The sequence below is a fragment of the Cryptomeria japonica genome, unplaced genomic scaffold, assembly GCF_030272615.1.
Source record: "Cryptomeria japonica unplaced genomic scaffold, Sugi_1.0 HiC_scaffold_245, whole genome shotgun sequence".
NCBI lineage: Eukaryota > Viridiplantae > Streptophyta > Pinopsida > Cupressales > Cupressaceae > Cryptomeria > Cryptomeria japonica.
This window is the reverse complement of record NW_026729067.1, coordinates 123881-136242: the sequence shown is the minus strand read 5'-3', so window position 1 is coordinate 136242 and position 12362 is coordinate 123881. Positions and strand designations below refer to the sequence as shown.

The 12362-nt window shown below is 62.3% G+C and overlaps 2 non-coding genes across 2 annotated transcripts; both read left to right on the top strand.

Annotated features, from left to right (window-relative positions):
- The first annotated feature begins 3623 nt into the window (after window positions 1-3623).
- Window positions 3624-3742, top strand: LOC131869382 (5S ribosomal RNA). Its single transcript, XR_009367765.1, has one exon. It is a non-coding gene; the product is annotated as a 5S ribosomal RNA (ribosomal RNA).
- A 7805-nt stretch (window positions 3743-11547) lies between these two features.
- On the top strand, window positions 11548-11666 carry LOC131869381 (5S ribosomal RNA). The gene has a single exon (XR_009367764.1). It is a non-coding gene; the product is annotated as a 5S ribosomal RNA (ribosomal RNA).
- Window positions 11667-12362: the final 696 nt, after the last annotated feature.

The following is a 12362-nucleotide window of genomic DNA, read 5'->3' as shown; positions in this document are numbered from 1 at the left end:
GTGCCCACCCCGGCGAAGGTGCACGCGAGGTGCGCACCCGGGGCAAACCGGGCTCCGACTTCGTGCACGCCATGGTGCCCACCGCGGCGAAGGTGCGCACCCGGGGCAAACCGGGCTCCGACTTCGTGCACGCCGCACCTTGGAGCACACTTCGGAGCGCTCCTTGGTGCGCACCATGGTGCCCACCAGGCCGCGCAACCCAGCCAAGGTGTGCGCACCAAGGTGCACGCGAGGTGCGCACCCGGGGCAAACCGGGGTCCGACTTCGTGCACGCCGCACCTTGGAGCACACATCGGGGCGCTCCCGGGTTCGCACCGGCGTTGCGCACCGTGGTGGGCACCTCGGAGCACACCAAGGTGGGCAGCGAGGTGCGCACCTTTGATGCGATGCCTTCACTAATTTCCATAAAAGGCAAAAAAAAAACGAGATTTTAAAATTTCCGTTTTGAAAGATAGTGAGAAAAAGGGAATGCTGGTGCCATCTTGAGCCCGCCCTGGTGCGCAGCCCAGCCAAGGTTTGCGCACCAAGGTGCCCACCCTGGCGAAGGTGCGCGCCCGGGCAATTAACCCAACTTCCAACTTCGCGCGCGCCAGGGTGGGAGCGCACCCAACAACCGGGCCTGGGAAGAGCCAATGCGAGAAACCCCACCAAACTCTCTGACAAAAAAAGAGGGGGCGCTCCAGTAACCCCGCTTCGGAGCGCACCCTGGGCAAACCCAGCCAAGGTGCCCACCCCGGCCAAGGTGCAGGCGAGGTGCGCACCCGGGGCAAACCGGGCTCCGACAACGTGCACGCCGCACCTTGGAGCACACTTCGTAGCGCTCCCGGGTGCGCACCTCAGAGCACACCAAGGTGGGCAGCGAGGTGCGCACCTTTGATGCGCTGCCTTCACTAATTTCCAGAAAAGGCAAAAAAAAAAGGAGATTTTAAAATTTCCGTTTTGAAAGATAGTGAAAAAAACGGAACGCGCGTGCCATCTTGAGCCCGCCCTGGTGCGCAGCCCAGGTAAGGTGCCACCCTGGCAAAGGTGCGCACCCGGGCAATTAACCCTACTTCCGACTTCGTGCGCGCCAGGGTGGCAACCGGGCCTCGGAAGAGCCAATGCGAGAAACCCCACCAAACGCTCCGACAAAAAAAGAGGCGGCGCTCCAATAACCCCGCTTCGGAGCGCAGCCGGGGCAAACCAAGCCAAGGTGCCCACCCCGACGAAGGTGCACGCGAGGTGCGCACCCGGGGCAAACCGGGCTCCGACAACGTGCACGCAGCACCTTGGAGCACACTTCGAAGCACTCCCGGGTGCCCACCGGCGTTGCGCACCGTGGTGGGCAGCGAGGTGCGCACCTTTGATGCGCTGCCTTCACTAATTTCCAGAAAAAGGCAAAAAAAAATGAGATTTTAAAATTTCCGTTTTGAAAGATAGTGAAAAAAAAGGAACGCGGGTGCCATCTTGAGCCCGCCCTGGTGCGCAGCCCAGGCAAGGCATGCGCACCAAGGTGCCCACCCGAGGTGCACACCCGGGGCAAACCGGGCTCCGACTTCGTGCAGGCCGCACCTTGGAGCACACTTCGGAGCGCTCCTTGGTGCGCACCATGGTGCCCACCAGGGCGCACCCGAGGCAAACCGGGCTCCGACTTCGTGCACGCCGCACCTTGGAGCACACATCGGAGCGCTCCCAGGTTCGCACCAGCGTTGCGCACCTTTGATGCGCTGCCTTCACTAATTTCCAGAAAAGGCAAAAAAAAACGATATTTTAAAATTTCCGTTCTGAAAGATAGTGAAAAAAACGGAACGCGGGTGCCATCTTGAGCCCTTCCTGATGCGCAGCCCAGGCAAGTTGTGCGCACCAAGGTGCCCACCCTGGCGGAGGTGCGCGCCCGGGGCAAACCGGGCTCCGACTTCGTGCACTGCATGGTGCCCACCAAGGCGCGCAACCCAGCCAAGGTGCCCACCGCAGCGAAGGTGCACGCGAGGTGCGCACCCGAGGTGCACACCCGGGGCAAACCGGGCTCCGACTTCGTGCACGCCGCACCTTGGAGCACACTTCAGAGCGCTCCTTGGTACGCACCAGGGCGCGCAACCCAGCCAAGGTGCTCACCCCGGCGAAGGTGCACGCGAGGTGCGCACCCGGGGCAAACCGGGCTCGGACTTCGTGCACGCCGCACCTTGGAGCACACATCGGAGCGCTCCCGGGTTCGCACCAGCATTGCGCACCTTTGATGCGCTGCCTTCACTAATTTCCAGAAAAGGCAAAAAAAAGAAAAAAATGAGATTTTAAAATTTCCGTTTTGAAAGATAGTGAAAAAAACGGAACGCGGGTGCCATCTTGAGCCCGCCCTGGTGTGCAGCCCAGGCAAGTTGTGCGCACCAAGGCACCCACCCTGGCCAAGGTGGGTCACGGGGTGGGTCCTAGGGTGGGTAACGGGGTGGGTACTAAGGTGCGTGCCAAGGTGGGTCATAGGGTGGGTGCCAAGGTGGGCACCAGGGTGGGTGTGCACCAACCCTAGCCAGGGTAGGTCACGGGGTGGTTGTCGGGGTGGGCGTCAAGGAGCCAAGGTGGGTGGCAAGTAGCCAAGTTGCGTGCCAAGGTGGGTGTCGGGGTGGGTGCCAAGGATCCAAGGTGGGTGCCAAGGAACCAAGGTGGGTGTCTGGGTGGGTGCCGAGGTGGGAGCCAGGGTGGGTCCCAAGGTGAGTGCAAAGGTGGGTGCCAGGGTCAAGGTGAGTGCCAATGTGGGTTCCAAGGTGCCAGGGTCAGGGTGAGTGCCAATGTGGGTTCAAAGGTGCTAAGTTGGGTGCGAGGTTGGGTGCGAGGGTGGGTGGGTGCCAAGGTGTGCTAGGTGGAAGCCCGGGTGGGTCGGCATCCCATGGGTGTCGAGTTGGGTGCCTGATGGGTGCTTCTTGTCAAGTTTTAGTCGTCGGGACTCATTTCGAGCCTTAGAGGTCGTTTCTTGTCCGGTTGCCCTGTCTTCGACCTGGGAACCCAATTTTGGTCCTCGGGTCCCATTTTTTTTTGTCTCGCATCCCACTTTTGGCCTGTGGCCTTTTCGGGGTCGATTCTCGTTTTGGGCATCAGAGCATGTTTCTTCTCCTAAAACCCAATATTTGTTTATTAAGTCTCGGAACACATTTTTGTTCTCGTGGACCCATCATGGGTCTTGGAACGCATTTGTGGTCCTTGGGTCCCATTTTGCATCCCGAAACTTGTGTTTTGGTGCTTGATCCCTATTTTGGGTGCCCACCTTGCACCAAGTGCGCACCCGGGGCAAACCGAGCGCCTTGGTGCACCGGGGCAAGATCGAGCGTGCACCCGAGGCGCCCCGAACATGCACCAAGGTGCACTCGGCCCACATGTGAGCGCAGGTCGTTGCGCCCGAGGTGGTGTGTGGGCACCGCGTTGCAGACGGGACACTGCACGCACACGACGCCCCCTCCAGGTGCACGCACGTAGGCCGGGCCGGGTGCACACCCGACGCCCTAGCAAGGTGCGCGCACCCGGGCAGGGCTCACACTTGGCGAACGGGGCGCACTTCGCGAGGGAGGGTGTGCACCTCGACGGGGGTGGGTGGCCGGGGTGGATTCGCACGTGGGTCGCGGTTTGCTAAGTACACACTGCGACAAGCTCATAACGGGTGCGATCATACCAGCGTTAGTGCACCGGATCCCATCAGAACTCCGCAGTTAAGCGCGCTTGGGCCGGAGTAGTACTGGGATGGGTGACCTCCCGGGAAGTCCCGGTGTTGCACCCTTTTTTAGTTTTTCGCCGGGCGTCGCAATGCTATTTGAATAAACCTTTTGCCCGTTTGCGTTCTCGTCGGGGCCGGGCCGGGCCGGGGTGCGCTGCCCGCACTACCGCGCGCGCGGGGGCGACACCGAGCGCGCACCCGAGGCGCCCCGAGCACACAGGCCACGGTGCAACCCGGGCGTTGTGCGCGCACCCCGGTGCGCCCGAGGTGCTGCGCGCGCACCCAGGTGAAATCGGTGTGCACCTCGGCCAGTGCGCGCTCGGTCGAGTCGCGCACGTTGGCCAAGGTGCACGGTGATGTTTCTTACTCTAAGGTTCCGCACCAGACGCCCGGGACAGGTGAGCGAAGCTGGGCGGGGCCGGGTGCGCGGCCGGGGCAGGTGCACGCAGCTGGAGAGAGCTTTGGAGCACACTTCGGAGCGCACCAATGATGCGCTCCATTCAAAAGTTTCCTGAAAAGGCAAAAAAAGTTGAGATTATAGAATTTCCCACTTGAGAGATTGTAAAAAAAAAAAATTTAAAATGAAGGAAACGCGGGTGCCAAGGTGTGCGCAGCCCAGCCAAGGTGTGCGCACCAAGGCGCCCACCCTGGCGAAGGTGCACGCAAGGTGCGCACCCGAGGCAAACCGGACAATTAACCCAACTTTCGACTTCGCGCGCACCTTGGAGCGCACTTCGGAGCGCTCCTTGGTGCGCACCAATCTTGGGCACCTCGGAGTGCACCATGGCGCCCACCAAGGTGCGCACCCGGGGCAAACCGAGCTCCGACTTCGTGCGCACCTTGGAGCGCACGAAAGGTGCGCACCATGGCGCCCACCAAGGTGCGCAGCCCAGCCAAGGCGTGCGCATCAAGGTGCGCACCCTGGCGAAGGTGCGCACCCGGGGCAAACCGAGCTCCGACTTCGTGCGCACCTTGGAGCGCACAAAAGGTGCGCAACCCAGCCAAGGTGTGCGCACCCCGGTCAAACCGAGCTCCGAATCGTGCGCACCAGAGGTGCACGCCATCGTGCGCACCTTGGAGCACACTTCGGAGCCCTCCTTGGTGCGCGCCGATGTTGCGCACCTCGGAGCGCACCCGGGGAAAACAATGCAATTAACCCGACTTTCGACTTCGTGGGCACCTCGGAGCGCTCTCGGGTTCGCACCTCGGAGCACACCGAGGTGCGCACCTTTGATGCGCTGCCTTCACCAATTTCCAGAAAAGGCAAGAAAACATTGAGAAGGTGTGCGCACCGAGGTGCCCACCCTGGCGAAGGTGCACGCGAGGTGCGCACCCGGGGCAAACCGGGCTCCGACTTCGTGCACGCCGCACCTTGGAGCACACTTCGGAGCGCTCCTTGGTGCGCACCAGGGCGCGCAACCCAGCCGAGGTGCCCACCCCGGCGAAGGTGCACGCGAGGTGCGCACCCGGGGCAAACCGGGCTCCGACTTCGTGCACGCCATGGTGCCCACCGCGGCGAAGGTGCACGCGAGGTGCGCACCCGGGGCAAACCGGGCTCCGACTTCGTGCACGCCGCACCTTGGAGCACACTTCGGAGCGCTCCTTGGTGCGCACCATGGTGCCCACCAGGGCGCGCAACCCCGCCGAAGGTGCACGCGAGGTGCGCACCCGGGGCAAACCGGGCTCCGACTTCGTGCACGCCGCACCTTGGAGCACACTTCGGAGCGCTCCTTGGTGCGCACCATGGTGCCCACCAGGGCGCGCAACCCCGCCGAAGGTGCACGCGAGGTGCGCACCCGGGGCAAACCGGGCTCCGACTTCGTGCACGCCATGGTGCGCACCGCGGCGAAGGTGCGCACCCGGGGCAAACCGGGCTCCGACTTCGTGCACGCCGCACCTTGGAGCACACTTCGGAGCGCTCCTTGGTGCGCACCAGGGCGCGCAACCCAGCCGAGGTGCCCACCCCGGCGAAGGTGCACGCGAGGTGCGTACCCGGGGCAAACCGGGCTCCGACTTCGTGCACGCCGCACCTTGGAGCACACTTCGGAGCGCTCCTTGGTGCGCACCATGGTGCCCACCAGGCCGCGCAACCCAGCCAAGGTGTGCGCACCAAGGTGCACGCGAGGTGCGCACCCGGGGCAAACCGGGGTCCGACTTCGTGCACGCCGCACCTTGGAGCACACATCGGGGCGCTCCCGGGTTCGCACCGGCGTTGCGCACCGTGGTGGGCACCTCGGAGCACACCAAGGTGGGCAGCGAGGTGCGCACCTTTGATGCGATGCCTTCACTAATTTCCATAAAAGGCAAAAAAAAAACGAGATTTTAAAATTTCCGTTTTGAAAGATAGTGAGAAAAAGGGAATGCTGGTGCCATCTTGAGCCCGCCCTGGTGCGCAGCCCAGCCAAGGTGTGCGCACCAAGGTGCCCACCCTGGCGAAGGTGCGCGCCCGGGCAATTAACCCAACTTCCAACTTCGCGCGCGCCAGGGTGGGAGCGCACCCAACAACCGGGCCTGGGAAGAGCCAATGCGAGAAACCCCACCAAACGCTCTGACAAAAAAAGAGGGGGCGCTCCAGTAACCCCGCTTCGGAGCGCACCCTGGGCAAACCCAGCCAAGGTGCCCACCCCGGCCAAGGTGCAGGCGAGGTGCGCACCCGGGGCAAACCGGGCTCCGACAACGTGCACGCCGCACCTTGGAGCACACTTCGTAGCGCTCCCGGGTGCGCACCTCAGAGCACACCAAGGTGGGCAGCGAGGTGCGCACCTTTGATGCGCTGCCTTCACTAATTTCCAGAAAAGGCAAAAAAAAAAGGAGATTTTAAAATTTCCGTTTTGAAAGATAGTGAAAAAAACGGAACGCGCGTGCCATCTTGAGCCCGCCCTGGTGCGCAGCCCAGGTAAGGTGCCCACCCTGGCAAAGGTGCGCACCCGGGCAATTAACCCTACTTCCGACTTCGTGCGCGCCAGGGTGGCAACCGGGCCTCGGAAGAGCCAATGCGAGAAACCCCACCAAACGCTCCGACAAAAAAAGAGGCGGCGCTCCAATAACCCCGCTTCGGAGCGCAGCCGGGGCAAACCCAGCCAAGGTGCCCACCCCGACGAAGGTGCACGCGAGGTGCGCACCCGGGGCAAACCGGGCTCCGACAACGTGCACGCAGCACCTTGGAGCACACTTCGAAGCACTCCCGGGTGCCCACCGGCGTTGCGCACCGTGGTGGGCAGCGAGGTGCGCACCTTTGATGCGCTGCCTTCACTAATTTCCAGAAAAAGGCAAAAAAAAATGAGATTTTAAAATTTCCGTTTTGAAAGATAGTGAAAAAAAAGGAACGCGGGTGCCATCTTGAGCCCGCCCTGGTGCGCAGCCCAGGCAAGGCATGCGCACCAAGGTGCCCACCCGAGGTGCACACCCGGGGCAAACCGGGCTCCGACTTCGTGCAGGCCGCACCTTGGAGCACACTTCGGAGCGCTCCTTGGTGCGCACCATGGTGCCCACCAGGGCGCGCAACCCAGCCAAGGTCTGCACACTAAGGTGCCCACCCCGGCGAAGGTGCACGCGAGGTGCGCACCCGGGGCAAACCGGGCTCCGACTTCGTGCACGCCATGGTGCCCACCGCGGCGAAGGTGCACGCGAGGTGCGCACCCGGGGCAAACCGGGCTCCGACTTCGTGCACGCCGCACCTTGGAGCACACTTCGGAGCGCTCCTTGGTGCGCACCATGGTGCCCACCAGGGCGCGCAACCCAGCCAAGGTGTGCGCACCAAGGTGCACGCGAGGTGCGCACCCGGGGCAAACCGGGGTCCGACTTCGTGCACGCCGCACCTTGGAGCACACATCGGAGCGCTCCCAGGTTCGCACCAGCGTTGCGCACCTTTGATGCGCTGCCTTCACTAATTTCCAGAAAAGGCAAAAAAAAACGATATTTTAAAATTTCCGTTCTGAAAGATAGTGAAAAAAACGGAACGCGGGTGCCATCTTGAGCCCTTCCTGGTGCGCAGCCCAGGCAAGTTGTGCGCACCAAGGTGCCCACCCTGGCGGAGGTGCGCGCCCGGGGCAAACCGGGCTCCGACTTCGTGCACTGCATGGTGCCCACCAAGGCGCGCAACCCAGCCAAGGTGCCCACCGCAGCGAAGGTGCACGCGAGGTGCACACCCGGGGCAAACCGGGCTCCGACTTCGTGCACGCCGCACCTTGGAGCACACTTCAGAGCGCTCCTTGGTGCGCACCAGGGCGCGCAACCCAGCCGAGGTGCCCACCCCGGCGAAGGTGCACGCGAGGTGCGCACCCGGGGCAAACCGGGCTCCGACTTCGTGCACGCCATGGTGCCCACCGCGGCGAAGGTGCGCACCCGGGGCAAACCGGGCTCCGACTTCGTGCACGCCGCACCTTGGAGCACACTTCGGAGCGCTCCTTGGTGCGCACCATGGTGCCCACCAGGCCGCGCAACCCAGCCAAGGTGTGCGCACCAAGGTGCACGCGAGGTGCGCACCCGGGGCAAACCGGGGTCCGACTTCGTGCACGCCGCACCTTGGAGCACACATCGGGGCGCTCCCGGGTTCGCACCGGCGTTGCGCACCGTGGTGGGCACCTCGGAGCACACCAAGGTGGGCAGCGAGGTGCGCACCTTTGATGCGATGCCTTCACTAATTTCCATAAAAGGCAAAAAAAAAACGAGATTTTAAAATTTCCGTTTTGAAAGATAGTGAGAAAAAGGGAATGCTGGTGCCATCTTGAGCCCGCCCTGGTGCGCAGCCCAGCCAAGGTTTGCGCACCAAGGTGCCCACCCTGGCGAAGGTGCGCGCCCGGGCAATTAACCCAACTTCCAACTTCGCGCGCGCCAGGGTGGGAGCGCACCCAACAACCGGGCCTGGGAAGAGCCAATGCGAGAAACCCCACCAAACTCTCTGACAAAAAAAGAGGGGGCGCTCCAGTAACCCCGCTTCGGAGCGCACCCTGGGCAAACCCAGCCAAGGTGCCCACCCCGGCCAAGGTGCAGGCGAGGTGCGCACCCGGGGCAAACCGGGCTCCGACAACGTGCACGCCGCACCTTGGAGCACACTTCGTAGCGCTCCCGGGTGCGCACCTCAGAGCACACCAAGGTGGGCAGCGAGGTGCGCACCTTTGATGCGCTGCCTTCACTAATTTCCAGAAAAGGCAAAAAAAAAAGGAGATTTTAAAATTTCCGTTTTGAAAGATAGTGAAAAAAACGGAACGCGCGTGCCATCTTGAGCCCGCCCTGGTGCGCAGCCCAGGTAAGGTGCCACCCTGGCAAAGGTGCGCACCCGGGCAATTAACCCTACTTCCGACTTCGTGCGCGCCAGGGTGGCAACCGGGCCTCGGAAGAGCCAATGCGAGAAACCCCACCAAACGCTCCGACAAAAAAAGAGGCGGCGCTCCAATAACCCCGCTTCGGAGCGCAGCCGGGGCAAACCAAGCCAAGGTGCCCACCCCGACGAAGGTGCACGCGAGGTGCGCACCCGGGGCAAACCGGGCTCCGACAACGTGCACGCAGCACCTTGGAGCACACTTCGAAGCACTCCCGGGTGCCCACCGGCGTTGCGCACCGTGGTGGGCAGCGAGGTGCGCACCTTTGATGCGCTGCCTTCACTAATTTCCAGAAAAAGGCAAAAAAAAATGAGATTTTAAAATTTCCGTTTTGAAAGATAGTGAAAAAAAAGGAACGCGGGTGCCATCTTGAGCCCGCCCTGGTGCGCAGCCCAGGCAAGGCATGCGCACCAAGGTGCCCACCCGAGGTGCACACCCGGGGCAAACCGGGCTCCGACTTCGTGCAGGCCGCACCTTGGAGCACACTTCGGAGCGCTCCTTGGTGCGCACCATGGTGCCCACCAGGGCGCACCCGAGGCAAACCGGGCTCCGACTTCGTGCACGCCGCACCTTGGAGCACACATCGGAGCGCTCCCAGGTTCGCACCAGCGTTGCGCACCTTTGATGCGCTGCCTTCACTAATTTCCAGAAAAGGCAAAAAAAAAACGATATTTTAAAATTTCCGTTCTGAAAGATAGTGAAAAAAACGGAACGCGGGTGCCATCTTGAGCCCTTCCTGATGCGCAGCCCAGGCAAGTTGTGCGCACCAAGGTGCCCACCCTGGCGGAGGTGCGCGCCCGGGGCAAACCGGGCTCCGACTTCGTGCACTGCATGGTGCCCACCAAGGCGCGCAACCCAGCCAAGGTGCCCACCGCAGCGAAGGTGCACGCGAGGTGCGCACCCGAGGTGCACACCCGGGGCAAACCGGGCTCCGACTTCGTGCACGCCGCACCTTGGAGCACACTTCAGAGCGCTCCTTGGTACGCACCAGGGCGCGCAACCCAGCCAAGGTGCTCACCCCGGCGAAGGTGCACGCGAGGTGCGCACCCGGGGCAAACCGGGCTCGGACTTCGTGCACGCCGCACCTTGGAGCACACATCGGAGCGCTCCCGGGTTCGCACCAGCATTGCGCACCTTTGATGCGCTGCCTTCACTAATTTCCAGAAAAGGCAAAAAAAAGAAAAAAATGAGATTTTAAAATTTCCGTTTTGAAAGATAGTGAAAAAAACGGAACGCGGGTGCCATCTTGAGCCCGCCCTGGTGTGCAGCCCAGGCAAGTTGTGCGCACCAAGGCACCCACCCTGGCCAAGGTGGGTCACGGGGTGGGTCCTAGGGTGGGTAACGGGGTGGGTACTAAGGTGCGTGCCAAGGTGGGTCATAGGGTGGGTGCCAAGGTGGGCACCAGGGTGGGTGTGCACCAACCCTAGCCAGGGTAGGTCACGGGGTGGTTGTCGGGGTGGGCGTCAAGGAGCCAAGGTGGGTGGCAAGTAGCCAAGTTGCGTGCCAAGGTGGGTGTCGGGGTGGGTGCCAAGGATCCAAGGTGGGTGCCAAGGAACCAAGGTGGGTGTCTGGGTGGGTGCCGAGGTGGGAGCCAGGGTGGGTCCCAAGGTGAGTGCAAAGGTGGGTGCCAGGGTCAAGGTGAGTGCCAATGTGGGTTCCAAGGTGCCAGGGTCAGGGTGAGTGCCAATGTGGGTTCAAAGGTGCTAAGTTGGGTGCGAGGTTGGGTGCGAGGGTGGGTGGGTGCCAAGGTGTGCTAGGTGGAAGCCCGGGTGGGTCGGCATCCCATGGGTGTCGAGTTGGGTGCCTGATGGGTGCTTCTTGTCAAGTTTTAGTCGTCGGGACTCATTTCGAGCCTTAGAGGTCGTTTCTTGTCCGGTTGCCCTGTCTTCGACCTGGGAACCCAATTTTGGTCCTCGGGTCCCATTTTTTTTTGTCTCGCATCCCACTTTTGGCCTGTGGCCTTTTCGGGGTCGATTCTCGTTTTGGGCATCAGAGCATGTTTCTTCTCCTAAAACCCAATATTTGTTTATTAAGTCTCGGAACACATTTTTGTTCTCGTGGACCCATCATGGGTCTTGGAACGCATTTGTGGTCCTTGGGTCCCATTTTGCATCCCGAAACTTGTGTTTTGGTGCTTGATCCCTATTTTGGGTGCCCACCTTGCACCAAGTGCGCACCCGGGGCAAACCGAGCGCCTTGGTGCACCGGGGCAAGATCGAGCGTGCACCCGAGGCGCCCCGAACATGCACCAAGGTGCACTCGGCCCACATGTGAGCGCAGGTCGTTGCGCCCGAGGTGGTGTGTGGGCACCGCGTTGCAGACGGGACACTGCACGCACACGACGCCCCCTCCAGGTGCACGCACGTAGGCCGGGCCGGGTGCACACCCGACGCCCTAGCAAGGTGCGCGCACCCGGGCAGGGCTCACACTTGGCGAACGGGGCGCACTTCGCGAGGGAGGGTGTGCACCTCGACGGGGGTGGGTGGCCGGGGTGGATTCGCACGTGGGTCGCGGTTTGCTAAGTACACACTGCGACAAGCTCATAACGGGTGCGATCATACCAGCGTTAGTGCACCGGATCCCATCAGAACTCCGCAGTTAAGCGCGCTTGGGCCGGAGTAGTACTGGGATGGGTGACCTCCCGGGAAGTCCCGGTGTTGCACCCTTTTTTAGTTTTTCGCCGGGCGTCGCAATGCTATTTGAATAAACCTTTTGCCCGTTTGCGTTCTCGTCGGGGCCGGGCCGGGCCGGGGTGCGCTGCCCGCACTACCGCGCGCGCGGGGGCGACACCGAGCGCGCACCCGAGGCGCCCCGAGCACACAGGCCACGGTGCAACCCGGGCGTTGTGCGCGCACCCCGGTGCGCCCGAGGTGCTGCGCGCGCACCCAGGTGAAATCGGTGTGCACCTCGGCCAGTGCGCGCTCGGTCGAGTCGCGCACGTTGGCCAAGGTGCACGGTGATGTTTCTTACTCTAAGGTTCCGCACCAGACGCCCGGGACAGGTGAGCGAAGCTGGGCGGGGCCGGGTGCGCGGCCGGGGCAGGTGCACGCAGCTGGAGAGAGCTTTGGAGCACACTTCGGAGCGCACCAATGATGCGCTCCATTCAAAAGTTTCCTGAAAAGGCAAAAAAAGTTGAGATTATAGAATTTCCCACTTGAGAGATTGTAAAAAAAAAAAATTTAAAATGAAGGAAACGCGGGTGCCAAGGTGTGCGCAGCCCAGCCAAGGTGTGCGCACCAAGGCGCCCACCCTGGCGAAGGTGCACGCAAGGTGCGCACCCGAGGCAAACCGGACAATTAACCCAACTTTCGACTTCGCGCGCACCTTGGAGCGCACTTCGGAGCGCTCCTTGGTGCGCACCA